The sequence below is a fragment of the Adiantum capillus-veneris genome, chromosome 3 (assembly GCF_014529385.1).
Source record: "Adiantum capillus-veneris isolate H3 chromosome 3, ASM1452938v2, whole genome shotgun sequence".
Lineage (NCBI taxonomy): Eukaryota > Viridiplantae > Streptophyta > Polypodiopsida > Polypodiales > Pteridaceae > Adiantum > Adiantum capillus-veneris.
The window spans coordinates 50,281,456-50,299,731 of NC_140933.1; positions in this window are offsets into that span (position 1 = coordinate 50,281,456).

The window sequence follows — 18,276 nt, forward strand, 5'->3', positions numbered from 1 at the left end:
TGGAAAACGAGCCAACGGCATTTCCGTTCAGATTCTTGCAGCATATGCATGTGAATATCTATGTAGATAGGAAAGTCTTCTACCAACAGAAGATCGTACACCTATTCGGTGCGGCGGTACTAGGAGAAATCCTCAATTCTCCGAGCCCTATCATTCTCCCCATATTAGATTACCATCATTCCTTTAATGTTTCTATCTTTATCTTGTTTTAACCTATCCACCCACCCTTGTAAAAAAGCTGCTATGAGCCGCACTGTTAATGTAATGTAAAAAAAAAGAAAAAAAAGAAAAAAAAGAGGTTTGTAATTTCCTGAGTCACTACCATGGCAAGTGTTTCTTTCCCCACGTTCAGTGGAAAGAAGGGAGAGGATCTCACCACCGACTTTTTGGATGATTTCGACATTGCTTGTATCGTCTCCAACAAAGATGACGATGCTTCACGACTTAGAATTTTTCCTCTACTGATGAAAGTAGAGGCCAAGTCCTGGTATAATGCATTGCCCCAGGCCACCAAGAATGCATGGGATGTGTTAATGGCTACTTTTGTAAAGAGGTTTGGTGGAGGCACAACCTCGGAGAGGCTATGGCAGTTATTGACAGAATTAAAGCAGGGAGGCCTGTTGGAGTATGCCACCTACGAGTCCAAATTTGTGGACTTATGGGAGAGATGGGTTGCCTCACTGGAGGAAGGTGAAGGAGCGCCTAATTTCCTAAAGAAGGACTGTTTCATTGCTGGTCTATGGTCGCCGCTTAGAGAGAAGGTGAAGGGAAGGTTTCCTGCAACATATGAGTTGGCAGTCGAAGTAGCCCGCCTTAAAGACAAGAAGCTACGCATGCAAGCAAGAGTAAATGAGTCAGAGGAAACAAGCTCGATACAACCAACCCCAGTGACTGCAACAGCCAATCATAGAGTCCAACCGCAGGAGGCATCAGAAGAGCAAGACCTGCTGAGTCGTATCACCACCCAACTAGAGATTTTATCTGTGCATCTGGTGCAGCAAGGGCATGCACCTGGCAGGAACCCAGAACAAGGAAGAGGACAACGAAGGCAGAACCCAGAGTACCACTGTTACAACTACGGGGAAGATGGCCATGAAAAAATCACAGAATGCTACACACCCGCTCCAGAGCTAGTTTGGGTACCGAAGAAAGAACGACTGGTTCCACCTAGCTTAAGAAGAGGAAATTCAAATGAAGCTTCTTGGTCTTCATGTAGTTCCTATACAAAAATAGAAGCTTTGACACAACCTCCACCCACCATTGTACATATCCATACAAACAAGGAAGAGTTTGCACCTCCCGTTTTAAGTTCACCACTTACAAGAACGTTGCAAATAAAATCATGGGAGAGCACCCTTGCAACTAGATGAAACGCATAGGGCAGTGAAAAACTATTGGTTAAAGCCTTCACCCATAACAACTTGGAACAATTGGTTTCAAAAGGTGATGACATCATTCCAAAAGATATGATCTACCCAAGGAAGCGGGGAGTGTTTGCTGACATCCATCATTCACTTGCTTCCCTCTCAACCTTCCTCCCTGACCTCTCAATCGTCATCCTAGGGAATGTATATATAAAGCCTTATACTCACAAAAAACAAAAATAATAAAGAACAGAGCAATTAGCAAATGAGTATGCACAATAAAAGTTAAAACATTGACCCAGACCTACACATTCACATCCGATACACTGAAACAGAAACCTATGTCATAAAACACCTTTGATCCTCATCACTCGAGTGATGGAGGGTAGGTAGGATTAGTACGATAGGACTATTTCTGTTTTAGAGTTTAGTGATTAGCAAAGTTCTTTCTTCCCACTGATGTGCCTCCTAGAGGTATTCTATGTGTTTCCTCGTGTGTACAGGAACGTGTTGCTATGGTTAGGATTTGGACCTTCATGGAATCTTTCTCTTATCCACTTTTCAAATCAAGCGCGATCATCAACACAAACAAGTGTTTCTTGTCCATTAGCATGGACCCTTATCTTTTTTGCATCTATGTTTGTCTGCTTCAATTGTGATTGGAAGCATAATATTCAGCGCATTTGCTTAGTTTCAAATATTAAATTCAATGTAATTTTTGTCATAATCACTTGTCTAGGTTTAAAATTCAAGCAGTCTAACTAAGCTACTTTGACCAAGCTAGGTGATCTTCTCTTAATACCATAGGGAATGCCTTCCTAATCATCAATGGTTACTTAGGTTCTTAATCCGATTTAAGCAGCATTGTGTGAAATGTACTAGGACTTTCTAGTAGGCTTAGTCCCTATTGAACTTTAGCTTAAGCATTATAAAGGGAGTTTACTAATGTGATGAGCTTGAGGAGGGTAACAGTGTTATATGACCCCCCAAAGTTACAAAGTTAAAATGCTGGGAACAAACGAACAAAAAAAAAATAAAATCAAAGTGCCACAATATAAAATCTTAAGCTGGAAGATAAATCTCAGCTTGATTTGGTACTCCACTCACATGTATCGCCTATGGTACTAGAGCCCTAGAGGTTCCCAATGTGGGTGCTTTTCCTTGAAAAGCAAAAAACCCAAGGCATACAAAATAAGCACACACATCAATATTAAATCACAGTGAAAATACTTTGGGGGGTCAAAGAAAAGGAAATAAGTCAGGCGATGATTTCATGAGCAATTCCTTTTATCGTAGCTTAACTACAAGGTCTTCTAGGTATAGCCTCTAGTCAGCAGACCTCAGGCATGAAATACTTGGCTCTCGCGATTAAACAACTTAATTGACCAGAGAAAATTGAGAAGCTTGCCCATGGTATTAATAGTCGATCTTTAGTGCCTTTCAACCGTTAAATTAACGACCACAGACTTGTTTAATTTTTTACCTTTACAACTGTTTATGTGTTTGATTATATTGCAATTTAATGTTTATTGCTGACAAATGATTTAAAATTCTATTACCAATCAAATTGTCTGCCTACAACTGCATATGCTTTTTAATTGTATATGAGAATGCAATTACTATGCCAATGTTGTTTGATTTTGCAGTGGACTGAAGAAGGCTAAGGACATTCATCTCAAATGCTCTTCCACCTCGATGAACGAGCTTCAACTCAATAGCTTCCGAGAACGGAATCTACATCAGGAAGGAGGGCATGTTAACCCTCACGCACATTCCTATCACCTAAGACAGATGCCGTATTATTTATTTCGTAGAGTCAGGTACCTGGTTTGTCTGTCCAATAGGAAAAGGGTAAGAGTGATCGCCGATGAGAGGTACACTCTAACTGGAACATTCAAGGGATCAGTTGGCTAAGCATGGGCGCCCAAGTGTGAATGGGGCGAGCTCATATAAAAGTCAACTAAACCTAAAATTCACTCATTCTCTCATTTGTGCAATGCAAGAAGAGTGCTCTTGCTCCATCTCCTTCTCTGTCTTCCTTGTGTACTAGTGTGTGTGTGTGTGTGTGTGTGCTTGAGAGAGAGAGAGAGAGAGAGAGAGAGTGTGTGTGTGTGTGTGTGTGTGTGTGTGTGTGTGTGTGTGTGTGTGTGTGTGTGTGTGTGTGTGTGATCGAGCATTGCGGCGCCGACGGTGGCGAGGCGGTTGAGCGCGGCGTAGTGGCATCTCCCTCTTCTTCATGGCAAGGAATCCTCCATGACAGCAAGCGTAGAGTGGTGAGTGACACACCATCGTCATCTTTGAGCTTACTAGTTTAGGCTAGTTGCGTGCTTGGAGCCATTTGTGGCTTGCACACAGTGTATCGGCAAGTTCCTTGCATTGAGACGTGCAACAGACACGCACAACCACTGACTTTAGAATTTGAGGAATACAATCAAGTTGATTTGAAGCCTTTGAAACGTCTTAGCACGGATAATCCAAGGATCAGAGTCTATTGTTGGGAGGATAGAAACATCAAATATCTTCTATGGACTTCTCATGCCAAATCAGGATAGTTAACACCCATGAAGATCATCTATATCTTCAAAATCAAAGACAATGGTTCAGAAAATCTACCAACCTACCTATTTAGGGATTGTTATAACAATAACTTTGTTATGATGATTCATGAGGAAGTGGAACAAACCAAATACAAAGGGTACTCCATAAGAGATTGGATGTTGCACCAAGGACCAGAAACTATACCAAGAGAGGAACTCTGTGAGAGGTCTTTTGGGAGCAATGTTGAAAAACCCAAACCTACCTCATCACAAGGAAAACCACGTGACACTAAAGCCAATCCAAGGCTCAATGAGTCACTATTTCCAGCAGACTCATTTGAAGGATTCGGGACAAGACCAACTGCTAAGAGTCCTCGGGTTGAACCAAATAGATGTGTCAGACCAGCCGATTTTCAAAAATGGGTCAGAAAATACAGTGGATTTGGGGATCCATATGATCACTTAGAAAGCTTTAAGCAAGCGCTAAGAGCAGAATGCATATTTGATTTCCATATTCAATTTGAGGGATTTGGAATGACATTAGAAGAAAAAGCATTGACATGGTTCCAAAACATTCCACTGAGGTCAATCATGGATTTAAATACATTAGCTCAAGGATTTATAGCTTCATGTTCCAAAACATGGATCAAACATAATATGGTAGCTCAAATCTATAGCTTCAAATAGAAACAAGGTGAGTCTGTTAGGGATTGTGCAACTATGATGAAGCAATACATTGCAAGATGCCTAGAACTAGACATACCTACAGAAGAAAGATAAGTATCATTGTTTCTAGAGGGACTGCTAAACAAAGAACTTTGTATAGCAAAAAACATATGACCCTAGAAGAGTGTGTATCGGATGCGATTGACTTGGGAGACAATTGTGATATTTTCAATGAAGAAGATGTCCCTAAAGATAATCAAAGTGAGAAAACAGCATCCAGAAAACCAACACAAGTGGGAATGGCTGCTGCAGCACCGCTTACATCCATAGAATACATGCTCAAAAGGATGAATAAAATGATGAATAACATGCAAAAAAGCACTTATGAGGGGACCATGGCAAGGGATACCTCAACAGGGACAACCAATTAGGCCACAAAAATAGTGTGCAATTGAGGGTAAATGGACCAAGCATGACACCAATGAGTGTTATTACTGACCAAAGTATGATGGAAATATTCAATAAGTGTCTATGAGGCCACAAGGACAACCCATGTACAGATATCAGCCTAATGTGGCCCCAGCTCAAAGATAATTGATGGGTATGGAAAGACCTCAACCCGTATTGGGTCAAAACCTCCATATCCTAGACATAATGCAGTGCCTGTAAAGTACATGCATTCAGAGGGAATCATAGATGAACAAGCACTAGTGCCTATTACACCCTATGTTGAGCCTAGTCCATCTACAGTAATGGTAGAAGGAGAGTGGTATAATTTATATCCACCACCAATGGAAGAGCTTGTGACTTATGCTACCCCAGAGCTTGCACCGATGTACAATGTAGCTAATCAAGGTGTTAGACCTCCAGCGGTATGACCCATGATTAAGCCAAGAACTAGAAACTGCCATAACTATGGTGCAGATGATCATAGAAAACAATGCCCAGATCCAGACAAGAACATTAAGCCGGTTGAAGCTTTTAGTATACAATGTTGCAAAAAGGGAGAACACTTCCCTGAAGATTGTCCACAAACTTTTTTAAACAAGGGTACAACAGTAGTGAACGTAGTCCAAGTGATACCTAGTAGCTCATCGGAGAGTGAACCTATTTTTCTAATCAAGGTAATCACCAGAGCCCATGCTAAGAAAAAGAAACATAACTCCTCATATGACTCGGAGAATACTAAAATTTCCTCTCAAAAGCTCAAGAAAAGAAGAAGCTAGAGGTATGAGATAAGAAAACAAAAACAAAGGGCTAAAATCAAGGAGAAAGCCAAGAAACTATTCCAAGAAAAAGTGAAAGAAACTGGAAGTGAAATCAAGGAAACCACAGTGAAATCTAGAGGATCAATTTCGGTAGACAAAATTTTTGAGCCAATCAATGCAACCTTGGAAGCTTACCAAGCGGGACTTAAAGCAGGCCAAAACATGAAAAACAAATGGAAAAAGTATCCTTATCAAAATCTGGTAGAATTACTCAAGAGACACTGGAAAAACAAAAATCCAAGCTCGAGAGTATATCAAAACCTGAGGAGATTCTGGTAGTAACCCGTAAAGAGAAATCCAAAGTGGTGGAAGAACCCCACCTTGAAACTAAAGAGCCAAAACTCATAGTGCCTGACAGTGAATATGCCTTAGATGGAATTACATTCGTAGAAGAAGACTGGCCAGGACATTTATGGGAAAAAGTGAGAGAGATTAATGATGGGAGCATAACTTTGAAGTCGGCTCCTATAGAGGAATTTTGGTTAGACAATCTACCTCCTGATATGCACATGGATGTACAATCCTTGTATGGGGATTGCGGCTCTGAAGCTAAAAGAATTTTTAAACCAATGACTCTGAAAACACTACCCTCTTACTTGGGAGATAACGAAGACAAATCCATAGTGTGTAAAACCACTCAGTTAAAAAGAGCGGAACGGACTCTAGAGGTAGACAACATCCATTCAATCATATCTACACCCATTCAATGCACTCTTGCTTTAGGAGAACTATTAAAAATCAGACCATATTTATGGAATGATCTACAGAAAACTCTAGAGAAGGTGGGGATAACATGGCTAATCGCAAAAACTTTGGGAAAATTGAAACATGAATTGGATAACAAAGAAATTAGATCCATCCCAATGAACAAAGTCGGAGAATACTACAAAGGGGAAGAAGGAAACACAACCCTTTCAAGGAGATATAATGATATAGAAACCATGGAAATACTGGATAGTGGGCGCGCATAGCCATAGCCACGAAAGCAGTATGGGAATCATGGGGGAAACCAGCCATTAGATAAACTTGATTGAAATTGCAATTGGTTGATGGACACATCAAAAGACCCTTAGGACTGCTTGAAAAAGTGATAGTTAGTTCCTATGGAATTGATTATCAACATACTTTTGCAATAGTGGACTTTGAAAAGAAACTCAATTATGAAATCATCTTGGAAATACATTTCATGCAACAAGTAGTACTCATTCAGGATTGAAGAAACAATTACCTGTACTTGAAGCAAGTGGGATCAATAACAAGGGTTAAGACAAAAGATCACACTTATAGAGATGTCTTTTCAGCTAAAATGAAGCTTCCATCTTGGTTAAACAAAGACAAACCTATTTGGATGTGTGGAGCCTCAAAAAACAGGAGCTTAAAACGAGAAGAATGTATCTTAGAAAGGGATTGCATAGATGAAGCCTATAAACCTGAACCCTTTCCGAAGCGTTTGCTTCAGCCATTTGACTGGCTCATATTTTGGCAACAATGGATGTATGTGTGAATACGTCCATGCCTACTCAATTTTGCAATGAGGACGTCTATGATATAATTCCCATACAAATGATTTCAACCCTTCACATTGAAGACGAAATTCAAGAACCCAAGGACTTAATAAAAGCTCAACAAGTCTTTTCAGACCTCTACTATGATACAACAGACGAACTAGAAGAACATTCAGCTACCTCTGATGATTCGGGGTCAGAAGAGAACATGTGAGAGCTAAACTACTCATGAAAGGAGGGGAGGAAAAGTTTTTTGACTTTCCAAACCAAAAACCGAGAAGACAAAAATGGTAGAAAATGAAACACCAGAAACTTGAAATCTAAACCCATGCCATCAGCCTCTAGTAGAACACAGTTTCTGATGCAGATAGATGCACATGATTGTGTTAAAGAAAAAATCACGGGTAGATATCCTTCAAACAAAAATCCAAAAATATCAAAAACATCAAGAAAAATGAGAAAGAAAACTCAAGCAAAACCTAAATACCAAGACAAGGATTCAACCATGACACGAGTTGCACGGAAAAAGAAGTATCAAGAGTTGAAGAAATCTCTAAAGGAGATGTATATCACTGAAATGGAAACAACTGGAAGAAGGTAAAGATGTAATGAGTATTCCATCACATTACAAGAAATATACTCTCCAAGACCGAAAGATTATAGTCAAACAACTTGTCAGGGAACTAAGAAAACGGGGTGAGTCCTACAAAGGACTAGAAAATGCAAAAAAGATAGATCTGGACAAACCAAGGGAAGAGCCTAGACCTGCCTACATTGCAAACGACCTGACTGAAGAAGAAGAAGACGAAGAGCTTTTTTTAAGCTTATTGAAAGAATACCGGGATATCTTTGTTTGGTCTTATAAGGATCTCAAGGGTGTTGATCTAGAAATCTGTAAACATATGATACCTATGAGAGATGATGCAAAACCAAGCAGACAAAGGCCATATACTTATAATGAAACATTTGCCAGAAAGATCACAAAAAGAGATAGAAAAGCTAAAGGAATCCGAATTCATTTATGAAAATGAACACACGTATTGGGTGTCTCCAATTGTGGTAGTACCCAAGAAAAATGGAAAATTAAGAGAGTGTGTCAATCTCAAGAAAGTGAATGCAGCTACCATTAGAGACAACTTTTCTCTTCCAATCACTGAGCATGTTTTAGAACGAGTTGCAGGAAAAGAAGCTTACAGCTTTGAAGATGGATTTTCGGGATATAATCAACTTCTGGTTGACCCCAAAGATCAGTAGCATAAAACTGCCTTTGCAACTGAATGGGGTTTTTTTGCCTATCGGGTTATTGCCTTTTGGGTTAACTAATGCTCCTACCACCTTTCAAAGATTGATGAGCCATGCTTTTAAATAATATCTTTGGAATTTCTTAGAAGTATATGTGGATGATCTATGTGAACAGTCGACAATCCGGGCTGATCATTTTGAACACCTCAAAAAGGTATTCAAAAAATGTATACTTTATAGGATTTGCTTAAATCTTGAAAAGTGCACATTTATGGGCAGACAAGGAAAAATTCTTGGATATATAGTGTCTAAAAATGGCATATCTACTGATATGGATAAAATTCATGTTATTATTAAATTGCCTAGACCAACAACAGTCAAAGGGGTTCAAGCTTTCATGGGACATTGTGGATATTACAGATGATTCATTTATATATACGCTATAATTGCAAAACCCATGTACAGCTTGATTACACTCTTTGAATGGACTGATGAGTGTGAAGAATCCTTCATGAAGCTTAAGCAAGCTCTCACTTCATCCCCAATACTGAAAGCACCATATTGGAATAAGATGTTCCACATACATGTGGATGCTTCCAATTTTTCCATTGGGTGTATACTAGCTCAACCAGGAGACGGCAAAATTGATTTTCCCATTTCTTATGCTAGTAGACAGTTGAATGTGGCAGAGAAAAACTATACAACCACCAAAAGGGAAGGGTTAGGAATGATCTATGCCATAAAAAGTTATAGACATTACCTATGAGCCAGCAAGTTTGTGTCCTTTGTGGACCACCAAGCCTTATTGTACTTGGTCAACAAGCCATGCAACATAGGAAGAATAGTAAGATGGTTCATCATTCTTTTGAAATTTGATTTCACTGTGGTTGTAAAAAAGGGCACCACTCACCAAAGAGCAGATCATTTGTCAAGGATTATTTTAGGAGGAGAACCATCGAAAGGGGTAGACGATGATCTACTAGATGCATATTTGTTCTTTGTGGAAATGATACCCTGATGGTCGGAAAATATGGTTTCATTGATGACATAGCTCAAGTGGATTTGCAAATATCACTTCCTATTACACTTGAATTAATTGAGCAATCGGCTATGTATGAATTACTAGCTGGAAGGCTATACAAAAAAAATCGAGATGAAATATTGCTTTTGTGTATTAATCCTGAGGAGAAAATCCAATACCTAAGTCAAGCACATATTACCATAGTAGGACTTCACTTTGCGAAAGACCAAACTATGCAGCGGATCTTGAGACTTGGAGTATTTTGGCCAACCATGAGGAGTGATGTTCACTCATTTGTAAAAAATTGTCCTCAGTGCCACAAACAAGCACCCATACCTCATGTGACATTGTTCCAAATATCATTCGTTCCTAAGTGGCGTAACTAGATAAAATGTCCTCAGTGCCACAAACAAGCACCCATACCTCATGTGACATTGTTCCAAATATCACTCGTTCCTAAGTGGCGTAACTATCTAGTTACTTACTTATCAAGCCGAACATTTTCTGAGGATATGAGTAAACGCCACCAAAGAGCAATTGAAACTGAAGCAAGAGACTATGCTCTTATTGGAAACTAATTGTATCTAAGAGGAAAGGATCGACATTTGCATCTTTGTGAAAATGAAGACTAATATATTCCCATTATAGAACAAGCAGATGCTGGATTAGCTGAAGGTCATTTTCTAGTGAAACCTCCGCTAGAGAAATCTTAATGGCAGGTATATGGTGGCCATCACATTTTGCAGATCCCAAAGAATATGTTCAAAGGTGTGATGCATGTCAACGAGCAACTTATCAAACAGATCTTCTACCGGAGGTATGGGAAATCTATTTTTGATAGTGATATGGTTTAGTGCTCAATAGTCCACACAGTTACGATATGTACCATCTTTATTTTTCACTAAAAGAACTAGAGAATGGAAGGGAGAGGAGATAGGCCTCACCATCCCTTTGTCTACCAATTCTTGTACTTGCCTCATGACGTCCTCTTGTTGAGCTTGGGAAACTCAACAAGGAGGCTTGGTAGGCGGTGAGCTTCTTGGTAGGAGCTCAATTCGATGGTCATCACCCCCTTGTTATGCAGGTAAGCCCATAGGGTTATCATCGATGAACACATCTTGGAATCATTTTAGAAAATTAGACAAGTCTAACTCTTCTTGATTCCTACCATTTACATTTGATAAAACATTAGGATCTTTTAGGGACCTTTGACAAAAATCATGTATACAAAAACTAAGTTCCTCATTTATTTATCAAAAGCAGGAAGATTTACAAGTGGTATAGTATGATCAAACTCACTAGCATCTATATACATTCTCTTTCCCCTATAGGTAAATTAGATTATCCTTTCAAGGAACTTCATGTTGGCAACCATGCGGTTGAACCATGGTGCCCCTAGGATAGCATCCCCATGTTGGAGAGGAGAGATGAAAAAGTCTTCTTTGTTGATATAGCTTTGGACATAAAGCCTCAACTTCCCAATCAAGGGAGTAACGGAGGCTCGTTATCCCTTGAAAGCGGTGTCGGCCCTTACAGTATCTCCCATCTCAAAAGCTTGAATGCCCAACTTGGTGGCCAACTCCGTTGATATATAGTTGTGAGTAGAGCCAGTGTCAAACAAGATGAAGGAATCATGCTCCCTTACTTTTCCCCAAGAATAGGAGAGAGGTAATCCTTTGCAATGAGCATCCTCTTTTGGAGCTTTGATGGTGGAAGCTCTAGGAGTCTCATTGCAGGCATTTCTCTTGGGGCAAGAACGATAGCCATGCCCTTGCTCCCCACACTTAAAACATTTATGGTCCTTGTGAAAAGCTTCAAGCTCTTCAAGAGAGAGTTTTTTTTACCTTTGTAAACTCCCTTCTCCTAGGACCAATTGTTATTGTTGTTGTTGGAATTGCCTTGGGAAGAATTTTGGGCATTGGTTTTCCCCTTTGCATCACTCTTGTCTTTGTTTTCCATGGGCTTGATGTTCCATCTAGCCCCTTGTTGGAAATTGATGCACAAAGAAAGCATGGTGTGGTGGATTACTTCGGTGATAGAACCAGGCCGTTGAGTTGACGTATTCGGCCATCTCTTTAAGGAACACCATCCCCTCACTAGGATACACCTGTCCCTAAGCTTCTACACTCAAAACCCATCTGCTGAAAACGCGTAGGATGACATAGCTGAATTTTGAAAGTGCCTGAAACTGAAATTTATGAGTACCTATGCGTAGCTTACGTCGCCACGATTCTATAGACTACTAGCACACAGAAAACAGACATCGTTTGATACACTTACGGCCACAAATAGCTTGTAGATGCGTCGGCGTGTGCGCTTCGTCTCACGTGGAATGCTTGGCGTTGTCGCGTAGCTCTCCTCGAGCCTACAGCAATGGTGCAGCCGGATCTCCAATACGTTGAGCGAGCCAGGCGTAGCGAGAGGATGAAGCTCACGCTCACTCTCTTTCTCTCTCACACACAGTAGACGGCAGCGCTAAAGTTTTGATTATGATTAAAAATTCTCCTTTTACAAAATGACCTAGGTACCTTATATACTAAGGCTACCTTAGGTTTAACCAAAAATGGGGTTGAAAGGGTCAAATGGCTTTGTATTTACAATCTGGAAGTGCCATTGCACCCCGGCTTCTAAAACTAGAATAACTACTCATTACAAATGACGTTTATAGCCATAATCAGCAGCATTTCATAACTCGCAAAAGATAAGACTTTGGTACAAAACTTGAGGTATGTTGTGTTGTTGACCCAACGGTCAACATTCCCCCCTTTCGCGTTCATGTTGTCCCCGCCATGACCTGATTGTCGATGACGATGTGGTCTTTGCTGTCGTTTTGTTTTTGGAAAGAAAGTCTAGACTATAGCCTTTGCAGTAGCTTGTCTTGTTCGTCCAATCCAATGTACATAGTCTTCACATGATTCAGGAAAATCATAATTGATGACGAACTTTATGTCTTTCACATCCACGCTTCGAGCTGCAGCATCTGTTTCTGTCATTATAGGTCTACTGCCAGATCTAAATTCAAAAGAACCCAACGTTGTTTAACTTGACTCTTATCATCATGGATAGAGAAAGCTCCATCCATCACTTACTCCAGCAAACCTGTCAATTCGGAGTATTTGTGATTCTCAAAAACAACTTCTACAATCTGTAGAATTGAGTGATTGGCTTTCTGATCTTGTGAGCCAATGACAACTTTGTAAGGTTTTTGTAGAAATTGTATGGCTAAACCCTTAACTTCTTTAGTCCAAGTTGCACTCCAATGCAAAGTCAGTCTTGTAGTCAGGCCGAATCCAGGACTTAATTATTCTGATTTGAGGTTCAAAACCCTGCCGAGCATTCGATGCGCATTATCAAGGACAAGCTTTTGAGATCCTTTGATCACTTTTATGTCTGCTCTTCTTCATTGGGGACTTCTTTGTTCATGTGGAATCATGTTGTTAGTGTTGTCTGCAGCTTTGTCATTGTAGGCCATTCTTCGACTCGCCATTGAGGAGAAGTATGCTATGATCTGAAATTGGCGCTCCAATTCATTTGTCAATTGATTTGAGTAGCATTTCCTTATTTTTGATGTAGAAGGAATATGTACAAGAGGATGGTGATAGGTGTCTTTAGATTAGGGTCTAAAACCTGGATGACCAAAGGGAAAAAACCCGGTGGGAAAAAAATGCCTTTGGTATACGCTCTTATTGGAGTTGAGCAGTTGAACGTGAAGTACATGTTCATGAAAGGTGAGTGCTTGGGTGAAACACGGAAAGAGTGCGTGATGCAAGTGCCAATTATGGGACACTCTATATGCATATGAGAAATTTGTCAACAAAAGCATGCAATGTGAAAGAAGGAGATGATGGGTGTTTCGAGGAATAAATGTAGCACATGTGACATCAAAAGATGTCTCAATAGCTTCCACCTTTCCAAGAAGGGTTTGCGATGTAGAAGTTTCTCCACTCGTATCTCACAGTGCTCAGTACGTGAGTGTCTTTTGGACCTTCTCCTTCACTTCACCATACTTAAGTACTTAGACTTCGACTCTTTTGCTCACCTATACCAGCATGAGTGACACAACTTAAATATGCTCAACTCTTCCAGCTTGAGCAGTACCTAGAATAGCTAAGACGCTTAGACCACAGATAATATTACTTGAAGCTTTGGGACTAACACCTCACTCATTTTGTGGCGTAGCTACTCGACTCTGACTTGTCGGTTGCATGTTGACACTGATTGTGACAAGTTCTTCGGCTGTTGTAGTGGCTGCTGAGACATACTTCGTGAAGTTTCATCGTTTCCCTGTACCTTCTTCTCTTTGTAGTGCTCAGGCCCGTCGTCAGTCTTTTCTTCATGTGGATTATGGATTTTTTTATTTTTTTCTTAATAATAAAGAAAGAAAATCTTAAAACAAATCAACAAAAGAAAAATCATTCAAATAGAAATCTAAATGCTATGTACACTATACACATGTCCCTAGGGGCTCATATATGGATTTTGTCCCCATACTCCTCTGTAACACTACTATTAGGGCATATACTCTAAATTTCGTCAAAAAATTATCACAATAAAACGCAAAAATTCATTGCATCTCCCAAAACATTGCCCTCTAATAGTCATAATGTTAGGTCCGCATTCAGAATGCCTCCCCCCTTCCTATTTGGAGTCATCCTTTACGACAGGGTATCGCAAAGGGTATGTGTTGTGCTTGGGCAATTAAAAGTTGTGCCTATGCAGGCCTTGTAATGTAGCCCTATTATGCATGCACAGTCAATGCATGGAAAATATTTATGTTGTGCAAGATGTGGGTATAAGCAATTTGCTTATTGGCATTTGTTGGCGAGGCTTCCTATTCTAAGCAATGTAATGGTCTTTGAAGCTCCTGTATCGTTGCTTGATTGAAACACTTGCTCTCTTCTAACTGTACTGTAATCGTAGGAAGAGTTGTAAGAATTCAAGCGGCGATGCACTGATAGCAGTTTTGTTGTTCTTCTTTGGGACCCATTTCTTTGCGATTATTGGCTGTTTTGTTGCTGACGCTCGTTTGGGAACCCATACTTGCTCGTGCTTCGTTTGTGTTTGAAGAGACTTCTTTGGGATCCACCTGGTCTTTGCTTTGGCCCTTGTACGCTTGGTTGGTGACGGTATTCAGGCTTTGAAAGTTGATACTGTGGTTGTTTTGGAATCCAAATGAATTCCTTACTTTTTTGTGCTTGAATCAACTTCTTTGGAGCCCAAACCTGAGTTGTGAAAGCTTGCGACTTTGTGATATTCTTACCCGTTCGTGCACGCTTTCCTTGCTTTTGTTTTGGTGTTGGATCTTGTGATTTGTCATTAGAGATCTTTGTCTTCTTGATCCATATCTGTTTTTGGCCGATCTGGCTTTTTGGTATCCAGATTTGTCGAGCTTTTTGGCTTTGACTTGTTGTCCTGTTCTTTTGACCTGTCATGGTTGTTACTGAAGGGGTTGGTGATAGTGATGGCCTGAGTTGATGATAGGGGATGTCGTAAGATTCATCACTATCGCTACTATCCTCAGCAAGGTTGACTTCTTGTACTTTCCCTTGATTTTTTGGCTGGTAGTGGAAAGTTACTGTCTGTTTGCTCGTGGGTGATAGTTTCTTGGAGAACTTTTCTAGCCCATTGATTAGAGCATTGTTAGCTTGTTGCTCTGGTCGTATTCCTCCTAGCTGAGTCTTTGCATCCTTATTAGGAGCCATGTATGAGGATGCTTGTGGTGGCTGTGTCTTCACGGAGGACTTTGGAATCCACTTTTGATGCACTTTATTCGTGTAGCGATGACATTGATTCCAGGGTCGTTGATCTTCTTGAAGCTCGAAGTGTTCTACAGAGTCATAGAACTTGTCGTCTTCTTCATCTTTTGATTCTCCACATTTCTTTGTTTGCTCCTTATTTTGAGAGCTTGTTGATGTTTGGTTCTCTTCGTTTTCTTGGATTACACTCACTGCAAAATAAGGAACGACATCATAGCCATTTTCATCACAAAACTTTGTTGTGGGAGCATCCTCCACGGCGCACACATCCAGAGTAGCCAAGATGAGTTCCCATCCAAAAGGCTCTAACTCTTCTTCAGGAAATGGTTATGGGATATAGTCCATATCCTCTATAACACGCTCTAGGATACATTCCTCACGTTTCAAGCTACCACATTGTGAAGCTCCACACATCCACAGTTCTTTAGGCTTACCTAACCAAGCTGGAAGTTCTGATCCTGCAACTGTGGCGGAATCAAACTCCACAATAAGTAACAATTACTTTTCCTAGCAGTCCTAGGGGCTTTTTCTTGTGTCCGTCTGCAAGCTGCAGGGTCATTCGTGTGGATATCAAGGCAGGTTTTCCCCATTTTTTCCAAACCTCTTGGGTTGCAATGGCCACACCAGCTCCACTGTCAAGGATTGCCATGGTTTGTACACCATTGAATTCCACAGGAAGGGTGGTGTTTCCATCTTCTCCCTCATAATACTCGCCTACCTTGTTTAATGGCACTGGCCTAGTATTTAGTTGAGGCATTTCAAGCTCTTTGATGCCTTCCTCAATTCGAGTCATTAGGGTTTTTACACCAAATTTCTCTAGGCATTTACCCACATTAGCCCACATGTTTGGTCTTATTCTGAGCAACTCGGCTAACATTATTGTACAGGTGACTGGGGTAGATAGAATATCTACTAGCCCCTTTGAATCGATGGCCTTGTTGGGAGACAGTCTCTGTGATGGGATTGCAACCACATATGACTTGGTCTCGTACTCTCCCATGTAGGACGGTAGTGTTCTTAGCGAATGGGGTTGACTATCCATAGATTGTACAGATCCTTTGTCGCCCCAACACGATTGCACGTCTAGATTCATTTGAGATCCAGTCTCAAATTCCTCTATTGGTGGTAGAAACACTCCTCGTTCATCACCAGTATTGTCTACTCGTCTTCTTAAGTCATCGGCTTCATTGGCCTCTCTGACTTGTTTCCACAATTCATCAAGACCATCTATCTCTTTACAATCCTCAGGTATAGCTTGGTGAAATCCCTTGGAAGAGTTATCTGTGGTATTCAGTACTATCCTTGGTTCTAATGCTGGGTCTTTGAGGTTTGGTCTGTGCTCATGACTAGAATTTGGCTCTTTTAGTTCCTGGTTTGGTGGGATTACTTGTGTAGGCATGACACGGCTCACATCCTCAGGTTTTGCAACTGGTGGTTCTAGTAAAGCTTGGGTTGTTTGAATCATTTTATGGCACATTTCAAACCTTTGCTTTTCTAGTTCCGTATAGGGATATGTCATCCACCTGTGTTCTTGGGTTTGGTTGTTTTTGAGCCTCGCATCATAGGCTTTCAAGAGGGCATCTAATGTCTCATTAACCTTCTCTACCAACACAGATCCTCCTGAACTAGCACTTCTTGGTTTCTCATCCGTGGATGGTTCTTCTAGAGGTTTAACCATCTGTGTCAGAGAAGGTGCCTCCTTTTCCTCGTGTTGTTTTATCTTCTCGTCAGCCTCGGTAAGCTTCTCAGCTAGGGATTTTTGCTCTCGTTCCCTGCGTGCTTTCATCCTAGTCTTTCTAGCTTTCCAACTATTTCGTTTGCTCTTGGTTTTTTGACTAGGTGCGTCTGTCTTTGGTCCATCATCTGTCTTTGGACTCATGTAATTTTCCATGTTCTTTGTCTCTGGATTCTCATCAGCTTTCTTTTGAGCTTGTGCTCTCGTAACCACTTGAACTGGTACGACATTTTCCTTTTCTGAGCTACTAGGGAGCTGAACAACCCCTAATACATTTGTCATTATTTTTCTGATTTGGTTTGGTTTTTTCGGGCAATCGGGGATCAAGTGAGTGATGCCACACTCAAGACAATAGGCATTTACTTCAGTGATCTCCGTATGAGGACATTGTTTGACCAAGTGGTTGTCACGACTTTTGTGACAATCTGTCTCTGGTTGAGGAGATTCTTTTAGCATTTCCTCTTGGCTATAAGCAAGCTTTGACCTAGATAAGCCGCTATTTGCAATGAATCGCAATGTCCTTTCGTCCATTTCATACCTTCTTTCTTTCGACTGAAACCCAGGAGGTGGAGGTTGTACCGGCCTCACCACTCCATGTGTTTCTCTCACATTTTGTTGCTCCGAAGGGTAGTACTCACTTTGGTTGCTATACCACATTGCATTTGGTATTGGCGTTGGTTTATTTGATGCTTCCATCATTGGCATGTATCTCATGTCTACCGGCATTCTAGCACCTAGCAGCGGAGGTTGTTGTCCTAAGACAAGCTGTGGCCTTAAAACTCCTACTGGTCTTGGCGCATCTGCCGAGTTCTTAATCTTCCAAGCAAACCCGATGTATAAGTAGACCAATTTCTCCACAATTCTACAAAGGGCATGCATTGTACAAATGTGGACATTCACAAGTGGTATTTTCAAAACCGATTGAAAAGCAGGATCCTCAATGTGACGTGTTGGAGCTTTTCTCCACCACTTTGGGTCCATGACCTTTGCAAGCTCCATGCAGAACAAACACGGCGACTTTGCCATTGCACCCATTCCACAATTATACATGCACTTTAATGTTTTGAGGTCACCTGCAAGATGCCACTGAACTTGAAAGTCTCCCCTTCCATCTAGACGTAGTACCTCTCCCTGGTTAGTCTGTCGATCAATCACCTCCGGAATATTAGTTCGATGGAACAC